The sequence below is a fragment of the Bufo bufo genome, chromosome 2, assembly GCF_905171765.1.
Source record: "Bufo bufo chromosome 2, aBufBuf1.1, whole genome shotgun sequence".
Taxonomy (NCBI): domain Eukaryota; kingdom Metazoa; phylum Chordata; class Amphibia; order Anura; family Bufonidae; genus Bufo; species Bufo bufo.
The window spans coordinates 571294006-571317237 of record NC_053390.1 but is presented as its reverse complement, the minus strand read 5'-3'; the positions used below and the strand labels follow the sequence as shown (position 1 = coordinate 571317237).

The 23232-nt window shown below is 45.1% G+C and overlaps 1 protein-coding gene across 1 annotated transcript in view; it reads left to right on the top strand.

Annotated features, from left to right (window-relative positions):
- Positions 1-23232, top strand: part of STPG2 (sperm tail PG-rich repeat containing 2) — a 1039376-nt gene that overhangs the window by 837329 nt on the left and 178815 nt on the right. The gene's annotated exons all lie outside the window — the stretch shown is intronic.

Sequence of the window (23232 nt, the reverse complement as noted above, 5' to 3'; positions counted from 1 at the left end):
AAAAAGTTGAAAAAATAAAGTTTCCCCCCCAAAAATTTAAAGTTTCAAGTAAAAATAAACGAAAACGTAATTTTCCCCAAATAAAAAAAATTAAAAATAGGTAAAAAATAGGGGAAAAAATAGACATATTAGGCATCGGCGCGTGCGTATCGACCGGCTCTATAAAATCACATGACCTAACCCCTCAGATGAACACCGTATAAAATAAAAAATAAAAACTGTGCTAAACCATTTTTTTTTGTCACCTTACATCACAAAAAGTGTAATAGAAAGCGATCAAAAAATCACATGCACCCCAAAATAGTGCCAATAAAACCGTCATAACATCCCACAAAAATCATACCCTACCCAAGATAATCGCCCAAAAACTGAAAAAACTATGGATCCCAGACTATGGAAACACTAAAACATGATATTTTTTTCTTTAAAAAATGAAATCATTGTGTCAAACTTACATAAAAAATGAGACCCTACCTAAGATAAACTCCCAAATACTGAAAAAACTATGGCTCTCAGAATATGGAGACACTAAAACATGATTTTTTTTTGTTTCAAAAATTATATTATTGTGTAAAACTTACATAAATAAAAAAAAGTATACATATTAGGTATCGCCGCGTCCGTATCGACCGGCTCTATAAAAATCACATGACCTAACCCCTCAGGTGAACACTGTAAAAAAAAAAAAAAAAACACTGTAAAAAAAGCAATTTTTGGTCATCTTACATCACAAAAAGTATAATAGCAAGCGATCAAAGAGTCATATGCACCCCAAAATAGTGCCAATCAAACCGTCATCTCATCCCGCAAAAAATGAGACCCTACCTAAGATAATCGCCGAAAAACTGAAAAAACGATCATTGTGTAAAACTTACATAAATAAAAAAATTGTATACATATTACGTATTGCAGCATCCGTGACAACCTGCCCTATAAAAATACCACATGATCTAACCTATTAGATGAATGTTGCAAATAAAAAAAACGATGCCAAAACAGCTTTTTCTTGTTACCTTGCCTCACAAAAAGTGTAATATAGAGCAACCAAAAATCATATGTACCCTAAACTAGTACCAACAAAACTTCCACCCTATCCCGTAGTTTCTAAAATGGGGTCACTTTTTTGGAGTTTCTACTCTAGGGGTGCATCAAGGGGGGCTTCAAATGGGACATGGTGTCAAAAAAAACAGTCCAGCAAAATCTGCCTTGCAAAACCCGTATGGCATTTCTTTACTTCTGCGCCCTGCCGTGTGCCCGTACAGGGGTTTACGACCATATATGGGGTGTTTCTGTAAACTACAGAATTAGGGCCATAAATTTTGAGTTTTGTTTGGCTGTTAACCCTTGCTTTGTAACTGGAAAAAAAATATTAAAATGAAAAATCTGCCAAAAAAGTGACATTTTTAAATTGTATCTCTATTTTCCATTAATTCTTGTGGAACACCTAAAGGGTTAACGATGTTTGTAAAATCAGTTTTGAATACCTTGAGGGGTGTAGTTTCTTAGATGGGGTCACTTTTATGTAGTTTCTACTCTAGGGGTGCATCAGGAGGACTTCAAATGAGACATGGTGTAAAAGAAAACAGTCTAGCAAAATCTGCCTTCCAAAAACCGTATGGCATTCCTTTCCTTCTGCGCTCTGCCGTGTGCCCGTACAGTGGTTTACGACCACACATGGGGTGTTTCTGTAAACTACAGAATCAGAGCCATAAATATTGAGTTTTGTTTGGCTGTTAACCCTTGCTTTGTAACTGGAAAAAAAAAAATTAAAATGGAAAATCTGCCAAAAAAGTAAAAATTTTGAAATTGTATCTCTATTTTCCATTAATTCTTGTGGAACACCTAAAGGGTTAACAACGTTTGTAAAATCCGTTTTGAATACCTTTAGGGGTGTAGTTTCTAGAATGGGGTCATTTTTGGGTGGTTTATATTATGTAAGCCTCACAAAGTGACTTCAGACCTGAACTTGCGTTTGAAGCGGATCCGTCTGGTGTCTGCACAGACGGATCCGCTCCTATAATGCAAACGCTTGCATCCGTTCAGAACGGATCCGTCTGCATAACTGTTTTTTACAGGTCTGATTTTTCACTTTGTGAAAACTCAGATCCGACAGTATATTCTAACTTGTGCGTTGCGTGAAAATCGCAGCATGCTCTATATTCTTCTATAGTTTTTCACGCAACGCAGGCCCCATAGAAGTGAATGGAGTTGCGTGAAAATCGCAAGCATCCGCACGCATGGTTGCTAGGTGACAGTCTATTCACTGTATTATTTTCCCTTATAACATGGTTATAAGGGAAAATAATAGCATTCTGAATACAGAATGCATAGTACAATAGTGCTGGAGGGGTTAAAAAAAAATAAAAAAATTAACTCACCTTCTCCCGGCTAGGACCTGTGGTGACGTCAGATCACATGCTCCAATCACATGGTCCATCACCACGGTGATGGACCATGTGATTGGAGCATGTAATCTGACATCACCAAAGGTCCTTTAGCCCACAGCTCATCATTAAAGAAGTAAAGAAGAGACCGGGAACTACGCGAACAAGAGGAGAAGGTGAGTTAATTTTTTTATTTTTTTTTAACCCTCAATTGATCACCTACTAAGCATTCTGTATTCAGAATGCTATTATTTTCCCTTATAACCATGTTATAAGGGAAAATAATAACATCTACACAACACCTAACCCAAGCCCGAACTTCTGTGAAGAAGTTCGGGTTTGGGTACCAAACATGCGTGATTTTTCTCACGCAAGTGCAAAACGCATTACAATGTTTTGCACTCGCGCGGAAAGATTGCGGGTGTTCCCGCAACGCACCCGCACATTTTCCCGCAACGGCCGTGTGAAAGAGGCCTTAAAGAGCTATGTACATGACTGCCCCCTGCTGCCTGGCAGCACCCGATCTCTTACAGGGGGCTGTGATCCGCACAATTATTGTGCGAATCATAGCCCCCTGTAAGAGATCAGGTGCTGCCAGGCAGGAGGGGGCAGACCCCCTCCCTCCCCTGTATTAAATGTGACCAGTGCGGCCCCCTCCCTCTATATTCATTGGTGGCCAGTGCGGCCCCCCCTCCCTCCCTCCCCAGTATTAAATGTGACCAGTGCGGCCCCCCTCCCTCTATATTCATTGGTGGCCAGTGCGGATTCCCAGTATTAAATGTGACCAGTGCGGCCTCCCCTCTCCCCCCCCCTAATTAAAATCCCTCCCATCATTGGTGGCAGCGGAGAGTACCGATCGGAGTCCCAGTTTAATCGCTGGGGCTCCGATCGGTAACCATGGCAACCAGGACGCTACTGCAGTCCTGGTTGCCATGGTTACTTAGCAATTTTTAGAAGCATTATACATACCTGCGAGCTGCGATGTCTGTGACCGGCCGGGCGCTCCTCCTACTGGTAAGTGAAAAGTCTGTGCTATGAGCAATGCGCCGCACAGACCTTTCACTTACCAGTAGGAGGAGCTCCCGGCCGGTCACAGACATCGCAGCTCGCAGGTAAGTATAATGCTTCTATTTATTGCTAAGTAACCATGGCAGCCAAGACTGCAATAGCATCTTGGCTGCCATGGTAACCGATCAGAGCCCCAGCGATTGAACTGGGACTCCGATCGATACTCTCGCTGCCACCAATGATGGGGGGGTGATTTTAATTAGGGGGGGGGGGAGAGGGGAGGCCGCACTAGTCACATTTAATTCTGGGAATCCGCACTGGCCACCAATGAATATAGAGGGAGGGGGGCCGCACTGGTCACATTTAATACTGGGGAGGGAGGGAGGGGGGCCGCACTGGCCACCAATGAATATAGAGGGGGGGGGGGCTGCACTGGTCACATTTAATACTGGGGAGGGAGGGAGGCGGGGCCACACTGGCCACCAACGAATATAGAGGGAGGGGGGGCGCACTGGCCACCAATGAGTTAAATACAGGGGGGGGAGGGGGGTCTGCCCCCTGCTGCCTGGCAGCACCTGCCAGGCAGCAGGGGGCAGTCATGTACACAGTTCTCAGTATATTCTAACTTGAAGCGTCCCCATCACCATGGGGACGCCTCTGTGTTAGAATATACTGTCGGATCTGAGTTTCACGATCTAACTTAAATCCGATGGTATATTCTAACATAGAGGCGTTCCCATGGTGATGTGGACGCTTCAAGTTAAAATATACCATCGGATTGGAGAAAACTCAGATCTGATGGTATATTAATAGGGGACTCCTGACTTTACATTGAAAGTCAATGGGGGACGGATCCGTTTAAATTGCACCATTTTGTGTCAACCTCAAATGGATCCGTCCCCATTGACTTGCATTGTAAGTCTGGACGGATCCGTTTGGCTCCGCACAGCCAGGCGGACACAAAAACGCTGCAAGCTGCGTTCGGGTGTCCGCCTGCTGAGCGGAACTGAGGCCAAGCGGAGCGAAACTGATGCATTCTGAGCGGATCCGCATCCACTCAGAATGCATTGGGGCTGTACGGATCCGTTCGGGGCCGCTTGTGAGAGCTTTTAAACGGAGCTCACAAGCGGAGCCCCGAACGCAGGTGTGAAAGTAGCCTAAGCCTTGTAACGTCCCCCAAAAATAAAATGTCATTCCCAAAATGATCCTAACATGAAGTAGACATATGGGGAATGTAAAATAATAACTATTTTTGTAGGTATTACTATGTATTATAGAATATACCAACAAAAGCTGAGACAAGCAATTATATGTACCGCACGGCCACAAAATATTAAACTCAACCTACAAAAGCAAAACCAACCCGCGGTAATGGTCATACAAATCTTTATTAAACAAATATACACACATACAAGATAAATAATTAAAACCCAGTAGGGAACTGCAGAGAAGTGTGGATAAAACCCCCCAATGCCAGTACATGTATCAATACATAATAGTTGCATCAAGTTACCGCTGCTTAAGTGATACCCCGAAGAACTATATCCAAAAGGAATGAACCAATCAATGTGCTCAATGTCAGTCTCATCAATGAATGCATGAATATACCACAGGCCTGTATAGTTCAAACCTGGGTAGCTTGAAGAGATCAATGAGCATAACACTGTGTAAAGTACCACTAACACTCTGTATTAACACATAAGAAGCGATACTAGCATAATAAGTACATAGCGGATAACCAACCTGGCTGGAGGGATGGCCCGACGTCCGTTTCTCTTACTAGCTTTTTCACAGGGATTTGTATGAACATTACCGCGGGTTGGTTTTGCTTTTGTAGGAGTTTTATGTATTATAGAAGTAGAGAAATTGAAACTTGGAAATTTGCAAATTTTTCAAAATTTTGGGCAAATTTGGTATTTTTTTATAAATAAAAATGATTTTTTTTACTCCATTTTACCAGTGTCATGAAGTACAATATGTGACGAAAAAACATTATCAGAATGGCCTGGATAAGTCAAAGCGTTTTAAAGTTATTACCACTTAAAGTGACACTGGTCAGATTTACAAAAAATGGCCTGGTCCTTAAGGTGAAATAAGGCTGTGTCCTTAAGGAGTTAAGGACTATTGTGTGTGACAGCAGCAATATATATTTTTAGCGCATCCAGCGCTAAATACTGTGTAATAGGCAGCTGCGGACAGTGAAATTATTTGTGCCACACCTGTGTAAAGTGTGTGCACCCTTAAAATATCACTGACAACCAGTGAACCTTTTTCCGTAGATGGTGTCTGCTGCGGACAGATAAATTATCCACGCCACATCTCCTGTTTAAAGTATGCTCAACCCTAAAATATCAGTGGCAACCAGTGCACTTTTTCCGTAGACGGTGTCCGTTGTGGACAGTTAAATTATCCATGCCACATATCCTGTTTAAAGTGTGCGCATCCTTAAAATATCAGTAACATCCAGTCTACCTTTTTCCGTAGATGGTGTCCGCTGCGGACAGTAAAATTATCCACACCACATCTCCTGTTTAAAGTGTGTGCATCCCTAAAATATCACTGACAACCAGTGAACCTTTTTCCGTAGATGGTGTCTGCTGCGGACAGATAAATTATCCATGCCACATCTCCTGTTTAAAGTATGCTCAACCCTAAAATATCAGTGGCAACCAGTGAACTTTTTCCGTGATGGTGTCCACTGCGGACAGTTATATTATCCATGCCACATCTCCTGTTTAAAGTGTGCGCATCCCTAAAATATCAGTGACATCCAGTATACCTTTTTCCATAGACACTGCGAACAGTGACATTACCTGTGGTACCTGTCCTGTATAACGTTTCCTAATGACAAATACCTTTGTAAATTAGTTTGCGCATACACTTCCAAATCCTACACTACTGTACGTGTGACATACTTTCAAGCATATATCACATTTAAAATGAAGAAGGCGAGCAATAAGTGATGGGGAAGTGGCTGTGATGCTGATGGTGCACGCAGAGGCCGTGGCCCTGGGCGCGGAGAAACTGTGCCTTCTGCCAGAGCACTAGAAAAACACTCATCCATGATACCTAGCTTCATGTCCCAGTTTGCAGGGCAGCACAGGACACCACTGTTGAAGTCAGACCAGTGCGACCAGGTGGTCGGTTGGATTGCAGCAGATAATGCTTCCAGTTGGTTAAGCACCACCCTGTCTTCCACCAAGTTCAGTCTCACTAGCCAGGAATCTGGTCAACACAATCCTCACCCTGATCCTCCTTCCTCCCACCATTTACAGTCTGGCCAAACAAGTGATATCATACTCGGATATTCCGAGGAGCTCTTTTTATCTCCATTACTTGATTTGGTCCGCTCGCCAGAGGGGGAGGGATCTGCAGCACCGCAACAGGCTGGAAGAGGCAGTGGGGTGGCAAAAGGGAGAAGGCGTGCCACACGAAACAAGCCCGCAACTGTTCCACAGAGCACCCCCTTGCGGAAATCTCCATTGCCAAAGGGTAGATGTTCCGCAGTGTGGCGCTCTTTTAAGGAAAGTGTGGACGACAGAAGAATAGTAGTTTGCAACCTGTGTCATGCGAAAATGAGCCGGGTGTGAACACTTGCAACTTCACCACCACCAGCATGATCCGCCACATGGCATCCAAGCATCGTAATAAGTGGTATGAACGCCTGGGTCCACAATCTGTGTCTGCAGGTCACGCCACTGCCTCCTCTTCCCCTATGTTACGTGTTGGCCAATACACTGTCGAAGGCGCAGGCCAGGATGCCTTCCGCCCTGCACCTGGACCTTCGCAAGCACAATCAGCGACCACATCCACTTCTGTGTCCCAGCGCAGCGTCCAAATGTCCTTACCCCAGGCTTTTGAATGCAACCGAAAATACCCAGCCACCCACCCACAGGCCATAGCACTAAATGCGCAGCTTTCCAAATTACTGACCCTGGAAATGTTGCCATTTAGGCTTGTGGACACTGAGGCTTTCCGCAGCCTGATGTCGGCAGCTGTCCCGCGGTACTCTGTCCCCAGCCGCCACTATTTTTCGAGGTGTGCTGTGCCCACCTTACACCAACATGTGTCCTGAAACGTCACACGTGCCCTGACCAACGCAGTTACTGGAAAGGTCCACTTAACCACGGACACATGGACAAGTGCATTCGGCCAGGGACTCTACATTTCCCTGACGGCACACTGGGTGGATGTTGTGGAGGCCGGGAGCGAGTTGTACCCAGGGATGGCACAGGTGCTACCGACGCCAAGGTTTTCGGGCCCTACGTCGATCAGGGTTTCCGCCAGCCCCTACGTTAGTGGCTCCAACCCCCACTTCTCCTCCTCCGCCTCCTCCTCCTCCTCCACTTCCCCCTCTGAATTATCCACGTGCAGCACCAGTCAGTCATCAGTCGGTAGCTGGAAGCAGTGTAGCACTGCAGTGGGGAAGCAGCAACAGGCCGTGCTGAAGCTGACAAACAGAACACCGCTGCAGAGCTGTGGCAGGGGATAAGAGACCAGACTTAGCTGTGGCTCTCATCACTCAACCTAGAAGCAGCAATGGTTGTGTCTGATAATGGCCGTAACTTGGTGGAGGCTTTTGAGCTCGGCAAGCTGGCACACATCCCATGCCTAGCCCACGTCTTAACCCCTTAGGGACGCATGACGTACCAGTACGGCATGTTTCCCGAGTCCTTAAGGACCCATGACACACCGGTACGTCATGTGTTGTTCCGATCACCGCCGCCCGGGAAACATGCCGTACCGGTATGTCATGCGTCCCTAAGGGGTTAAGACGTGGGCTAGGCATGGGATGTGTGCTAGGCAAATTTGGTATTTTTTTATAAATAAAAATGATTTTTTTTACTCCATTTTACCAGTGTCATAAAGTACAATATGTGACGAAAAAACAATCTCAGAATGGCCTGGATAAGTCAAAGCGTTTTAAAGTTATCACCACTTAAAGTGACACTGGTCAGATTTACGAAAAATGGCCTGGTCCTTAAGGTGAAATAAGTCTGTGTCCTTAACCCTTTCGTGACCAAGGGTCATTGATGCCCTAATGTCCAGGTCAAAATTTACAAATCTGACATGCGTCACTTTATGTGGTAATAGCTTTGGAACACTTTTACTTATCCAAACCATTCTGAGATTGTTTTCTCGTGACATATTGTACTTCATGATAGTCATATATTTGAGTCAATATATTTCACCTTTATTTATGAAAAAATCCAAAATGTACCCAAAATTTTGAAAAATTCACAATTTTACAAATTTCAATTTCTCTGCTTCTAAAACAGAAAGTCATATCTAATAAAATATTTATTACTTAACATTTCCCATATGTCTACTTTATGTTGGCATCATTTTGGAAATGTCATTTTATTTTTTTAGGACGTTAGAAGGCTTAGAAGTTTAGAAGCAATTCTTAAAATTTTTAAGAAAATTTCCAAAACCCACTTTATAAGGACCAGTTCAGGTCTGAAGTCACTTTGTGGGGCCTACATAGTGGATACCCCCATAAATGACCCCATTGCAAAAACTACACCCCTCAAGTTACTCAAAACTGATTTTACAAACTTTTTTAACCCTTTAGGTGTTCCACAAGAATTAAAGGAAAATGGAGATGAAATTTCTAAATTTCACATTTTTGGCAGATTTTCCATTTTATTGCATTTTTTTATTTAACACATTGAGGGTTAACAGCCAAACAAAACTCAATATTTATTACCCTGATTCCGCGGTTTACAGAAACACCCCACATGTGGTCGTAAACTGCTGTACGGGCACACGGCAGGGCGCAGAAGGAAAGGAATGCCATACGGTTTTTGGAAGGCAGATTTTGCTGGATTGGTTTTCTGAACGCCATATGTTTTTTATTTTTCTGCCGATCGTCTTGTGCAAGGCCTCGTTTTTTGCAGAAAGTGTTGAGGTTTTAATTGGTACCATTTTTGGGTACATAGGATTTTTTGATCATTCATTATTACACTTTATATGGCAAGGTGACCAAAAAATTGGCTGTTTTGGAACAGCTTTCATTTATTTATTTTTACAGCGTTCATCTGAGGAGTTAGGTCATGTGATAGTTTTATAGAGAAGATCGTTACGGACGTGGCAATACCTAATATGTATACTTTTTCTTATTTATTTAAGTTTTACACAATAATAGCATTTCTGAAACCAAAAAAATTATGTTTTAGTGTCTCCATAGTCTGAGAGCCATAGCTTTTATATTTTTTGGGCGATTGTCTTAAATAGGGTATCATGTTTTGCGGGATGAGGTGACGGTTTAATTGGTACTATTTTGGGGGTCATAAGCCTTTTTTATCGCTTGCTGTTGCACTATTTGTGATGTAAGGTGACAAAAATAGCTTTTTTTGGCACAGTTTTTTTTATTTTTTTTTAATAGTGTTTATCGGACTGGGTCTATCATGTGATATATTTATAGAGACGGTCGTTACGGACGCGGTGACACCTAATTTGTGTATTTTATTTATTTATTTTTTTTATAGGAAAAGGCAATTTCTTTTTTTAATTTACATTTTTATTTATTTATTTTTCATTTTTATTATTTTCACTTTCCTTTTTTATCAAGTCCCTCTTGGATCATGAAGATCCAATGGGGCTGATGGCTGTACTATACTTTGCAATGCTCTTGCATTGCAAAGTATAATACTATTAGATGCCCTGTAGGTGGCAGCACCAGATGCCTTTGCCATGGCAACCGGACGCCTTTGCAAAGCGTCCGGTTGCCATGGCAACCATCGGGCGCTGCTATCAGCGCTGCAGCCCCGATGGTTCAGAGAGGGAGCTCCCTCCCTCTATTAACCCCATGGATGCTGCAACCGCAGCATCTATGGGGTTACAGCAGAGTGTCAGCATAGAGCTGACACTCGCTGCTGATGGCGGCGGCTCAGGAATGGAGCCGCCGCCATCACACACAGCGGGGGCACAGGATCGGGGGCAGCGCTGGAATGGGGGGGGGGGGGTTGTATTGGGGTACGGCGGCTAACCTTGAGGGTGAGGGAGGCTGGGGCAGGAGGGGCGGGGAGACAGCATGGGGCGGACCGCATCAGGGAGGGACTACATAAATATGGACGGGGAAACTACTTCATCAGGGGCAGGCGCGCACAGGGGGGTGTTGGAGGAGCACAGATCGGGGGGCACAGGAAAGGGGCACAGATTGGGGGCCACAGAGACACTACCTGATTTCAGGCTGTGATCTGCAGAGCGCAGATCAGAGCCTGAAACCGGCATTTTTTCCACTGCCGCGATCCGATTGGTTAGTCTGCACAGACTAACCAATCGGATCGATTGTCGGCAAGGGGCCACTCTGATTGGTCCCTTGCCGGCATTACTGAACTGTATGCTGTCCGTGACAGCAGCAGTGCGGGGGCAGAAGCTTTAATCCAAGCGCTTTGCAGCGCTTGGATTAAAGAACTGTCTTGACGTTTATAGACGTGATAGCTGCACGGGGCATGTGCAGCTATCACGTATATATACAGATTGCAGTCGGGAAAGGGTTAAGGAGTTAAGGACTATTGTGTGTGACAGCAGCAATATACAGTGGGATGCGAAAGTTTGGGCAACCTTGTTAATCGTCATGATTTTCCTGTACAAATCGTTGGCTGTTACAATAAAAAATGTCAGTAAAATATATCATATAGGAGACACACACAGTGATATTTGAGAAGTGAAATGAAGTTTATTGGATTTACAGAAAGTGTGCTATAATTGTTTAAACAAAATTAGGCAGGTGCATAAATTTGGGCACCACAAAATAGAAATGAAATCAAAATTTAGTACATCCTCCTTTTGCAGAAATTACAGCCTCTAAACGCTTCCTGTAGGTTCCAATGAGAGTCTGGATTCTGGTTGAAGGTATTTTGGACCATTCCTCTTTACAAAACATCTTTAGTTCATTCAAGTTTGATGGCTTCCGAGCATGGACAGCTCTCTTTAAGTCACACCACAGATTTTCAATTATATTCAGGTCTGCGGACTGAGATGGCCATTCCAGAACGTTGTACTTGTTCCTCTGCATAAATGCCTTAGTGGATTTTGAGCAGTGTTTAGGGTCGTTGTCTTGTTGAAAGATCCAGCCCCAGCGCAGCTTCAGCTTTGTCACTGATTCCTGGACATTGGTCTCCAGAATCTGCTGATACTGAGTGGAATCCATATGTCCCTCAACTTTGACAAGATTCCCAGTCCCTGCACTGGCCACACAGCCCCACAGCATGATGGAACCACCACCATATTTTACTGTAGGTAGCAGGTGTTTTTCTTGGAATGATGTGTTCTTTTTCCTCCATGCATAACGCCCCTTGTTATGGCCAAATAACTAAATTTTAGTTTCATCAGTCCACAGCACCTTATTCTAAAATGAAGCTGGCGTGTCCAAATGTGCTTTAGCTCACCTCAAGCGGCACTTTTTGTGCTGTGGGCGGAGAAAAGGCTTCCTCTGCATCACTCTCGCATACAGCATCTCCTTGTGTAAAGTGCGCTGAATGGTTGAACGATGCACAGTGACTCCATCTGCAGCAAGATGATGTTGTAGATCTTTGGTGCTGGTCTGTGGGTTGACTCTGACTGTTCTCACCATTCGTCGCATCTGTCTATCCGAGATTTTTCTTGGTCTGCCACTTCGAGCCTTAACTTGAACTGAGCCTGTGGTCTTCCATTTCCTCAATATGTTCCTAAACCATGATGGTGAACAATCTTTGTCTTCAGGTCATTTGAGAGTTGTTTTGAGACCCCCATGTTGCTACTCTACAGAGAAAATTAAAAGAGTAGGGAAACTTACAATTGACCCCCTTAAATACTCTTTCTCATAATTGGATACACCTGTGTATGTAGGTCAGGGGTCACTGAGCTTACCAAGCCAATTTGAGTTCCAATAATTAGTTCTAAAGGTTTTGGAATCAATAAAATGACAACAGTGCCCAAATTTATGCACCTGCCTAATTTTGTTTAAACAATTATAGCACACTTTCTGTAAATCCAATAAACTTAATTTCACTTCTCAAATATCACTGTGTGTGTCTCCTATATGATATATTTAATGGACATTTTTTATCATAACAACCAACGATTTATACAGGAAAATCATGACGATTAACAAGGTTGCCCAAACTTTCGCATCCCACTGTATATTTTTAGCGCATCCAGCGCTAAATACTGTGTAATAGGCAGCTGCGGACAGTTAAATTATTTGTGCCACATCTCCTGTGTAAAGTGTGTGCATCCCTAAAATATCAGTGACATCCAGTGTACTTTTTCCGTAGACGTGTCCACTGCGGAACATCATTTTCCCCAAATAAAGTAAAAAAAAATTGGTAAAAAATAGGGGAATAAAAAAAGTATACATATTTGGTATCTGCGCGTTTGTATCGACCGGCTCTATAAAAATATCACATGACCTAACCCCTCAGATGAATACCGTAAAAAATAAAAAATAAAAACTGTGCTAAATAAACCATTTTTTGTCACCTTACATCACAAAAAGTGTAATAGCAAGCGATAAAAAAGTCATATGCACCCCAAAATCAAATCAAACCGTCATCTCATCCCGCAAAAAATGAGACCCTACCTAAGATAATCGCCCAAAAACTGAAAAAACTATGGCTCTCAGTCTATGGAGACACCAAAACATGATTTTTTTTTTGTTTCAAAAATGATATTATTGTGTAAAACTTACATAAAAAAAAAAAAAGTATACATATTAGGTATTGCCGCGTCCATATCGACCAGGTCTATAAAAATATCACATGACCTAACCCCTCAGATGAACACCGTAAAAAATTTAAAATAAAAACTGTGCTAAATAAACCATTTTTTCTCACCTTACATCACAAAAAGTGTAATGGCAAGCGATCAAAAAGTCACACGCACCCCAAAATAGTGCCAATAAAACCATCGTCATCTCATCCCGCAAAAATCATATCCTACCCAAGGCAATCGCCCAAAAACTGAAAAAATTATGGCTCTCAGACTGTGGAAACTCTGAAACATGATTTTTTTTGCTTCAAAAATGAAATCATTGTGTAAAACTTACATAAATTAAAAAAAAGTATACATATTAGGTATCGCCGCATCCGTATCGACTGGCTCTATAAAAATATCACATGACCTAACCCCTCAGATGAACACAGTAAAAAATGTAAAATAAAAACTGTGCTAAATAAACCATTTTTTGATACCTTACATTACAAAAAGTGTAATAACAAGCGATCAAAAAGTCACACGCACCCCAAAATAGTGCCAATAAAACAGTCATCTCATCCCGCAAAAATTATACCCTTCCCAAGGTAATCGCCCAAAAACTGAAAAAAATATGGCTCTCACGCTATGGAAACACTAAAACATGATTTTTTTTTGCTTCAAAAAAGAAATCATTGTGTAAAACTTACAGAAATAAAAATAACTATACATATTAGGTATCGTCGAGTCCGTGACAACCTGGTATATAAAAATATCACATGATCTAACCTGTCAGATGAATGTTGTAAATAACAAAAAATAAAAACTGTGCCAAAACAGCTATTTCTTGTTATCTTTCCTCACAAAAAGTGTAATATAGAGCAACTAAAAATCATATGTTCCCTAAACTAGTACCAACAATACTGCCACCCTATCCCGTAGTTTCTAAAATGGGGCAATTTTTTGGGAGTTTCTACTCTAGGGGTGCATCGGGGGGCTTCAAATGGGTGTCACGGATGTATGTGAGCAACAATAGAACTACACAGTACAGAGCTACTGACTGGACCCAGAACTAGGGAGGATAAAGGGAGACCCCTGTCCGACCCTCAACGCTCTCCCTATTCTGCTAAAGCACATGCCCGGATCCAAATGGCGGAACGAGGCATGCCCACGTGCCTAAGACTAATGACCCCTGTCCCCCCTACAATAGTGGAAGGGGCACGGCCACCAGTGCCCTACTCAGTATATGGAGGGAACCGTGGCCACCTCAGATCCAGTCAGAAAATAAACAGGAACACAACAATGTCTGCACACTTAGCTGGAGGTGTTGCAGCCGCAGAGAAGACGGATCCAAGGACAGGCTGGCAATATCCGGAGTGCTAGCTGCAGCAGAACACAGGTCCAGTGAACTGATAGCTACAAGTGAAGAAACTAAAGCCAGAGCTACAACTGAAGTGAGAACTATAATCCACATCCTATCATAGGAGGAGGGGGTATATAAAGAGAGGGAAATCAAACACATGAAAAACAGCTGTGGTGAAAGAAACCAAAAGTAAACAGAGTAGTGAGAACTCCTCCCAGCTCTAGTAGTGACATCATCACAGGGGTGGAGAAACAGAGCTGTGAGAACGTCGCAAAGCTCTGGTAGTGACAGTACCCCCCCCTCTACGGGTGGACTCCGGACACCCAGGACCCACCTTCTCAGGATGAGCCCTATGAAATGCCCTGATGAGGCGAGTGGCTTTAATGTCCGACACCGGAACCCACATCCTCTCCTCAGGACCATAACCCTTCCAATGAACGAGGTACTGAAGAGAACCGCGGACCATGCGAGAGTCCACAATTCTGGAAACCTCAAACTCCAGATTGCCATCAACCAAAATCGGAGGAGGAGGCAAAGAGGAGGGTACCGTGGGCTGGACATATGGTTTTAAGAGAGATCTGTGAAATACATTATGTATCTTCCAAACCCGTGGAAGATCAAGACGGAAGGCAACAGGATTGATGACTGACAAGATTTTATAAGGCCCAATAAACTTGGGACCCAATTTCCAGGAGGGAACCTTCAACTTAATGTTTCTAGTAGACAACCACACCAGATCACCCACATTCAGGTCCGGACCAGGCACACGTCTCTTATCAGCCACACGCCTATACCTCTCACTCATCTTTTTAAGATTACTCTGAATCTTTTGCCAAATGGTAGACAAAGACGAGGAAAATCTCTCCTCCTCAGGTAAACCAGAAAGAGCCCCTCCCGAGAATGTCCCAAACTGCGGATGGAACCCATATGCACCAAAGAATGGTGACTTATCAGAAGATTCCTGACGACGGTTGTTCAGAGCAAACTCAGCAAGAGGGAGAAATGAACACCAATCCTCCTGGTTCTCTGCCACAAAACAGCGCAAATATGTCTCCAGATTCTGATTGAGGCGCTCAGTCTGACCATTCGACTGCGGATGAAAAGCAGAAGAGAAGGACAGCCGAACCCCCAGGCGAGAACAGAAAGCCTTCCAGAACCTGGACACAAACTGCGTGCCTCTATCGGAAACAATATCAGAGGGAATGCCGTGCAATTTAACAATATGGTCGACAAAAGCTTGCGCCAACGTTTTAGCATTGGGTAAACCAGGGAAAGGTACGAAATGAGCCATCTTGCTAAAACGGTCCTCCACCACCAGGATCACCGACTTCCCCGAGGAACGAGGAAGATCCGTGATAAAGTCCATGGACAGGTGTGTCCAAGGACGGGAAGGAATGGGTAACGGGAGAAGGGAACCTGAAGGCCGTGAACGAGGGACCTTAGCGCGAGCGCACGTCTCACAAGCAGCCACAAAACCCTCCACCGACTTACGAAGAGCCGGCCACCAAAATCTCCGAGCAATGAGATCTACCGTGGCTCTACTCCCGGGGTGACCAGCAAGAACCGTATCATGATGCTCCTTAAAGAGTTTGTGACGTAGCTCAGGAGGCACGAACAACTTCCCAGAAGGACAACGGGCAGGTGTCTCAGTCTGGGCAGCCTGGACCTCGGCCTCCAAATCGGAATATAGAGCAGAAACAACTACCCCCTCCGCCAAAATGGGACCCGGGTCCTCGGAGTTTCCTCCTCCCGGAAAACAGCGAGAGAGAGCATCAGCCTTCACATTTTTTATCCCAGGTCGGAATGTAACAACAAAATTGAATCTGGAGAAGAACAGAGACCATCTGGCCTGTCTCGGATTCATACGCCTGGCCGACTCCAAGTATGCCAGATTCTTATGGTCGGTAAAAACGGTGATAGGGTGCCTGGCCCCCTCCAACCAATGGCGCCATTCCTCGAAAGCCAACTTGATGGCCAACAACTCCCTATCTCCCACATCATAGTTTCTCTCTGCCGGGGAGAGTTTTTTAGAGAAAAAGGCACAGGGTCGCCACTTGGCAGGGGAAGGGCCCTGGGACAAAACCGCACCCACACCCACCTCGGAAGCATCCACCTCAACAATAAAAGGTAAGGAAACATCGGGATGCACCAAGACGGGAGCAGACGCAAAATTCTCTTTAATCTTAGAAAAGGCTGTAAGCGCCTCCTCCGACCAAGAGGAAAAATCCGCCCCCTTTTTTGTCATGTCAGTGAGGGGTTTGACAACAGAGGAATAATTCAAAATGAACTTTCTGTAATAGTTCGCAAAACCCAGAAAGCGCATCAATGCCTTCTGATTCTCAGGAAGCTCCCACTCAAGTACAGCACGGACCTTCTCGGGATCCATGCGAAAACCAGAAGCAGAGAGGAGAAAACCCAGAAATTGAATCTCCGATACCATAAAAAGACATTTCTCCAGCTTGGCGTACAATTTATTTTCCCGCAGAATCTGCAGAACCTGAAAAAGATGATCCTGATGGGTCTGAACATCAGGGGAAAAAATCAAAATATCATCAAGATACACCAATACAAATTTCCCCATTAAATGATAGAAAATACTATTAACAAAATGCTGAAAGACGGCCGGAGCATTCATCAGGCCGAAAGGCATAACGAGATTCTCGAAATGCCCGTCAGGGGTATTAAAGGCCGTTTACCATTCATCCCCCTCTCTGACCCTGACCAGGTTGTACGCGCCTCTCAAATCCAATTTGGAAAACACCTTGGCCCCAACAATTTGATTGAAGAGGTCCGGGATCAGAGGAAGGGGATAGGGATCGCGAATCGTGATACGGTTCAGCTCCCTGAAATCTAGGCAAGGTCTCAGAGAGCCATCTTTCTTTTTAACAAAAAAAAAACCCGCGGCCACAGGTGACTTTGAGGGACGAATATGCCCCTTTTCGAGACTCTCGGAGATGTAAGTTCGCATAGCGATTCTTTCCGGTTGTGAAAGATTGTAGAGGCGTGCTTTTGGCAGCTTGGCGCCGGGAATGAGGTTAATGGGACAGTCAAACTCCCGGTGAGGAGGTAGCTCCTGAACACCGCTCTCGGAAAACACGTCCGAGAAATCAGAGAGAAATGATGGCAGCGTTTTAGTAGACACCTCTGCAAAAGTCGCTGTGAGACAATTCTCTCTACAAAAATCACTCCACTCATTTATTTGCCTTCCTTGCCAATCAATAGTGGGGTTATGTCTAGTGAGCCAGGGTAACCCCAAAACTAGAGGAGACGGCAATCCGTTAAGGACAAAACAAGATATATCCTCCACATGAGTGTCACCTACAGCTAGCCGGATATTGTGAACAATGCCCTTCAGAGATCTCTGTGAGAGTGGAGCAGAGTCAATAGCAAAAACAGGTATATCTTTATCTAATGTGCAAACCTGAAAACCATGCATGGCTACAAATTGAGTGTCAATAAGATTGACGGCCGCTCCACTATCGACAAAAATCTCACAAGAAATGACTTTGCTCTCTAGCGCCACCCTGGCAGACAGGAGAAAACGGGAACTGCAGGTCAGAGGAAAAGCATCAAATCCTACATCAACTTTGCCCAAAGTAGCAGAACTTGATGATTTACCTTTTGAGATTTTTCTCTTATTATCGCTCTTAGTACGGTTCAAGAATCTCCTAGACGGACAAACATTTGCCAAATGACCTATGCCCCCACAACAAAAACAGACCATACTCTGAGGACTAAATCCTCTTTTATGAGGGGCAAGTTGACCTAGCTGCATGGGCTCCTCCTCAGAGGGGAGCGAGACAGGATGAGGCCCCTGCACACTGAATGAGTCCGCACCACTGCCCCTAGACTGACAATGGCTGGACAGAGAGGTCTCGTTTCTTTCTCTTAGACGCCTGTCAAGGCGTACCGCCAATGACATGGCAGACTCTAAGGATGTTGGTCTCTCATGGAAAGCAAACGCATCCTTTAATCTCTCCGAGAGACCATGACAGAACTGACTCCGGAGTGCAGCATCATTCCAACCCGAATCAGCTGCCCATCTCCGAAATTCAGAACAATAAAGCTCCGCAGACCGTTTGTTCTGGCATAAAACACGTAGGTTAGATTCGGCCAGAGCAACACGATCCGGGTCATCATAAATCTGCCCCAGGGCCACAAAAAATCCCTCCACGGATCGAAGGGAGGGATCCCCTGATGGCAGCGAAAAAGCCCAAGTCTGAGCATTACCCCTGAGCAGGGAAATGACAATCTTCACCCTCTGCTCCTGATTACCAGAAGAGTGAGGACACAAGCAAAAATGGAGTTTGCATGCCTCTCTGAAACGAACAAAATTCTCACTGCCCCCGGAGAACGTCTCCGGAAGTGAGACCTTTGGCTCGCAACAGACTCCATGAGCCGGAGCAGGGCCCAATGCTTGAAGCTGGGTCATAGATTGACGGAGATCCGCTACTTCCAAAGAAAGACCCTGCATGCGGTCAAACAGGTCAGAAAGCGGATCCATGTCAAAAAAGGACTGTTTTGGTGGATTATAATGTCACGGATGTATGTGAGCAACAATAGAACTACACAGTACAGAGCTACTGACTGGACCCAGAACTAGGGAGGATAAAGGGAGACCCCTGTCCGACCCTCAACGCTCTCCCTATTCTGCTAAAGCACATGCCCGGATCCAAATGGCGGAACGAGGCATGCCCACGTGCCTAAGACTAATGACCCCTGTCCCCCCTACAATAGTGGAAGGGGCACGGCCACCAGTGCCCTACTCAGTATATGGAGGGAACCGTGGCCACCTCAGATCCAGTCAGAAAATAAACAGGAACACAACAATGTCTGCACACTTAGCTGGAGGTGTTGCAGCCGCAGAGAAGACGGATCCAAGGACAGGCTGGCAATATCCGGAGTGCTAGCTGCAGCAGAACACAGGTCCAGTGAACTGATAGCTACAAGTGAAGAAACTAAAGCCAGAGCTACAACTGAAGTGAGAACTATAATCCACATCCTATCATAGGAGGAGGGGGTATATAAAGAGAGGGAAATCAAACACATGAAAAACAGCTGTGGTGAAAGAAACCAAAAGTAAACAGAGTAGTGAGAACTCCTCCCAGCTCTAGTAGTGACATCATCACAGGGGTGGAGAAACAGAGCTGTGAGAACGTCGCAAAGCTCTGGTAGTGACAGTACCCCCCCCTCTACGGGTGGACTCCGGACACCCAGGACCCACCTTCTCAGGATGAGCCCTATGAAATGCCCTGATGAGGCGAGTGGCTTTAATGTCCGACACCGGAACCCACATCCTCTCCTCAGGACCATAACCCTTCCAATGAACGAGGTACTGAAGAGAACCGCGGACCATGCGAGAGTCCACAATTCTGGAAACCTCAAACTCCAGATTGCCATCAACCAAAATCGGAGGAGGAGGCAAAGAGGAGGGTACCGTGGGCTGGACATATGGTTTTAAGAGAGATCTGTGAAATACATTATGTATCTTCCAAACCCGTGGAAGATCAAGACGGAAGGCAACAGGATTGATGACTGACAAGATTTTATAAGGCCCAATAAACTTGGGACCCAATTTCCAGGAGGGAACCTTCAACTTAATGTTTCTAGTAGACAACCACACCAGATCACCCACATTCAGGTCCGGACCAGGCACACGTCTCTTATCAGCCACACGCCTATACCTCTCACTCATCTTTTTAAGATTACTCTGAATCTTTTGCCAAATGGTAGACAAAGACGAGGAAAATCTCTCCTCCTCAGGTAAACCAGAAAGAGCCCCTCCCGAGAATGTCCCAAACTGCGGATGGAACCCATATGCACCAAAGAATGGTGACTTATCAGAAGATTCCTGACGACGGTTGTTCAGAGCAAACTCAGCAAGAGGGAGAAATGAACACCAATCCTCCTGGTTCTCTGCCACAAAACAGCGCAAATATGTCTCCAGATTCTGATTGAGGCGCTCAGTCTGACCATTCGACTGCGGATGAAAAGCAGAAGAGAAGGACAGCCGAACCCCCAGGCGAGAACAGAAAGCCTTCCAGAACCTGGACACAAACTGCGTGCCTCTATCGGAAACAATATCAGAGGGAATGCCGTGCAATTTAACAATATGGTCGACAAAAGCTTGCGCCAACGTTTTAGCATTGGGTAAACCAGGGAAAGGTACGAAATGAGCCATCTTGCTAAAACGGTCCACCACCACCAGGATCACCGACTTCCCCGAGGAACGAGGAAGATCCGTGATAAAGTCCATGGACAGGTGTGTCCAAGGACGGGAAGGAATGGGTAACGGGAGAAGGGAACCTGAAGGCCGTGAACGAGGGACCTTAGCGCGAGCGCACGTCTCACAAGCAGCCACAAAACCCTCCACCGACTTACGAAGAGCCGGCCACCAAAATCTCCGAGCAATGAGATCTACCGTGGCTCTACTCCCGGGGTGACCAGCAAGAACCGTATCATGATGCTCCTTAAAGAGTTTGTGACGTAGCTCAGGAGGCACGAACAACTTCCCAGAAGGACAACGGGCAGGTGTCTCAGTCTGGGCAGCCTGGACCTCGGCCTCCAAATCGGAATATAGAGCAGAAACAACTACCCCCTCCGCCAAAATGGGACCCGGGTCCTCGGAGTTTCCTCCTCCCGGAAAACAGCGAGAGAGAGCATCAGCCTTCACATTTTTTTATCCCAGGTCGGAATGTAACAACAAAATTGAATCTGGAGAAGAACAGAGACCATCTGGCCTGTCTCGGATTCATACGCCTGGCCGACTCCAAGTATGCCAGATTCTTATGGTCGGTAAAAACGGTGATAGGGTGCCTGGCCCCCTCCAACCAATGGCGCCATTCCTCGAAAGCCAACTTGATGGCCAACAACTCCCTATCTCCCACATCATAGTTTCTCTCTGCCGGGGAGAGTTTTTTAGAGAAAAAGGCACAGGGTCGCCACTTGGCAGGGGAAGGGCCCTGGGACAAAACCGCACCCACACCCACCTCGGAAGCATCCACCTCAACAATAAAAGGTAAGGAAACATCGGGATGCACCAAGACGGGAGCAGACGCAAAATTCTCTTTAATCTTAGAAAAGGCTGTAAGCGCCTCCTCCGACCAAGAGGAAAAATCCGCCCCCTTTTTTGTCATGTCAGTGAGGGGTTTGACAACAGAGGAATAATTCAAAATGAACTTTCTGTAATAGTTCGCAAAACCCAGAAAGCGCATCAATGCCTTCTGATTCTCAGGAAGCTCCCACTCAAGTACAGCACGGACCTTCTCGGGATCCATGCGAAAACCAGAAGCAGAGAGGAGAAAACCCAGAAATTGAATCTCCGATACCATAAAAAGACATTTCTCCAGCTTGGCGTACAATTTATTTTCCCGCAGAATCTGCAGAACCTGAAAAAGATGATCCTGATGGGTCTGAACATCAGGGGAAAAAATCAAAATATCATCAAGATACACCAATACAAATTTCCCCATTAAATGATAGAAAATACTATTAACAAAATGCTGAAAGACGGCCGGAGCATTCATCAGGCCGAAAGGCATAACGAGATTCTCGAAATGCCCGTCAGGGGTATTAAAGGCCGTTTTCCATTCATCCCCCTCTCTGACCCTGACCAGGTTGTACGCGCCTCTCAAATCCAATTTGGAAAACACCTTGGCCCCAACAATTTGATTGAAGAGGTCCGGGATCAGAGGAAGGGGATAGGGATCGCGAATCGTGATACGGTTCAGCTCCCTGAAATCTAGGCAAGGTCTCAGAGAGCCATCTTTCTTTTTAACAAAAAAAAAACCCGCGGCCACAGGTGACTTTGAGGGACGAATATGCCCCTTTTCGAGACTCTCGGAGATGTAAGTTCGCATAGCGATTCTTTCCGGTTGTGAAAGATTGTAGAGGCGTGCTTTTGGCAGCTTGGCGCCGGGAATGAGGTTAATGGGACAGTCAAACTCCCGGTGAGGAGGTAGCTCCTGAACACCGCTCTCGGAAAACACGTCCGAGAAATCAGAGAGAAATGATGGCAGCGTTTTAGTAGACACCTCTGCAAAAGTCGCTGTGAGACAATTCTCTCTACAAAAATCACTCCACTCATTTATTTGCCTTCCTTGCCAATCAATAGTGGGGTTATGTCTAGTGAGCCAGGGTAACCCCAAAACTAGAGGAGACGGCAATCCGTTAAGGACAAAACAAGATATATCCTCCACATGAGTGTCACCTACAGCTAGCCGGATATTGTGAACAATGCCCTTTAGAGATCTCTGTGAGAGTGGAGCAGAGTCAATAGCAAAAACAGGTATATCTTTATCTAATGTGCAAACCTGAAAACCATGCATGGCTACAAATTGAGTGTCAATAAGATTGACGGCCGCTCCACTATCGACAAAAATCTCACAAGAAATGACTTTGCTCTCTAGCGCCACCCTGGCAGACAGGAGAAAACGGGAACTGCAGGTCAGAGGAAAAGCATCAAATCCTACATCAACTTTGCCCAAAGTAGCAGAACTTGATGATTTACCTTTTGAGATTTTTCTCTTATTATCGCTCTTAGTACGGTTCAAGAATCTCCTAGACGGACAAACATTTGCCAAATGACCTATGCCCCCACAACAAAAACAGACCATACTCTGAGGACTAAATCCTCTTTTATGAGGGGCAAGTTGACCTAGCTGCATGGGCTCCTCCTCAGAGGGGAGCGAGACAGGATGAGGCCCCTGCACACTGAATGAGTCCGCACCACTGCCCCTAGACTGACAATGGCTGGACAGAGAGGTCTCGTTTCTTTCTCTTAGACGCCTGTCAAGGCGT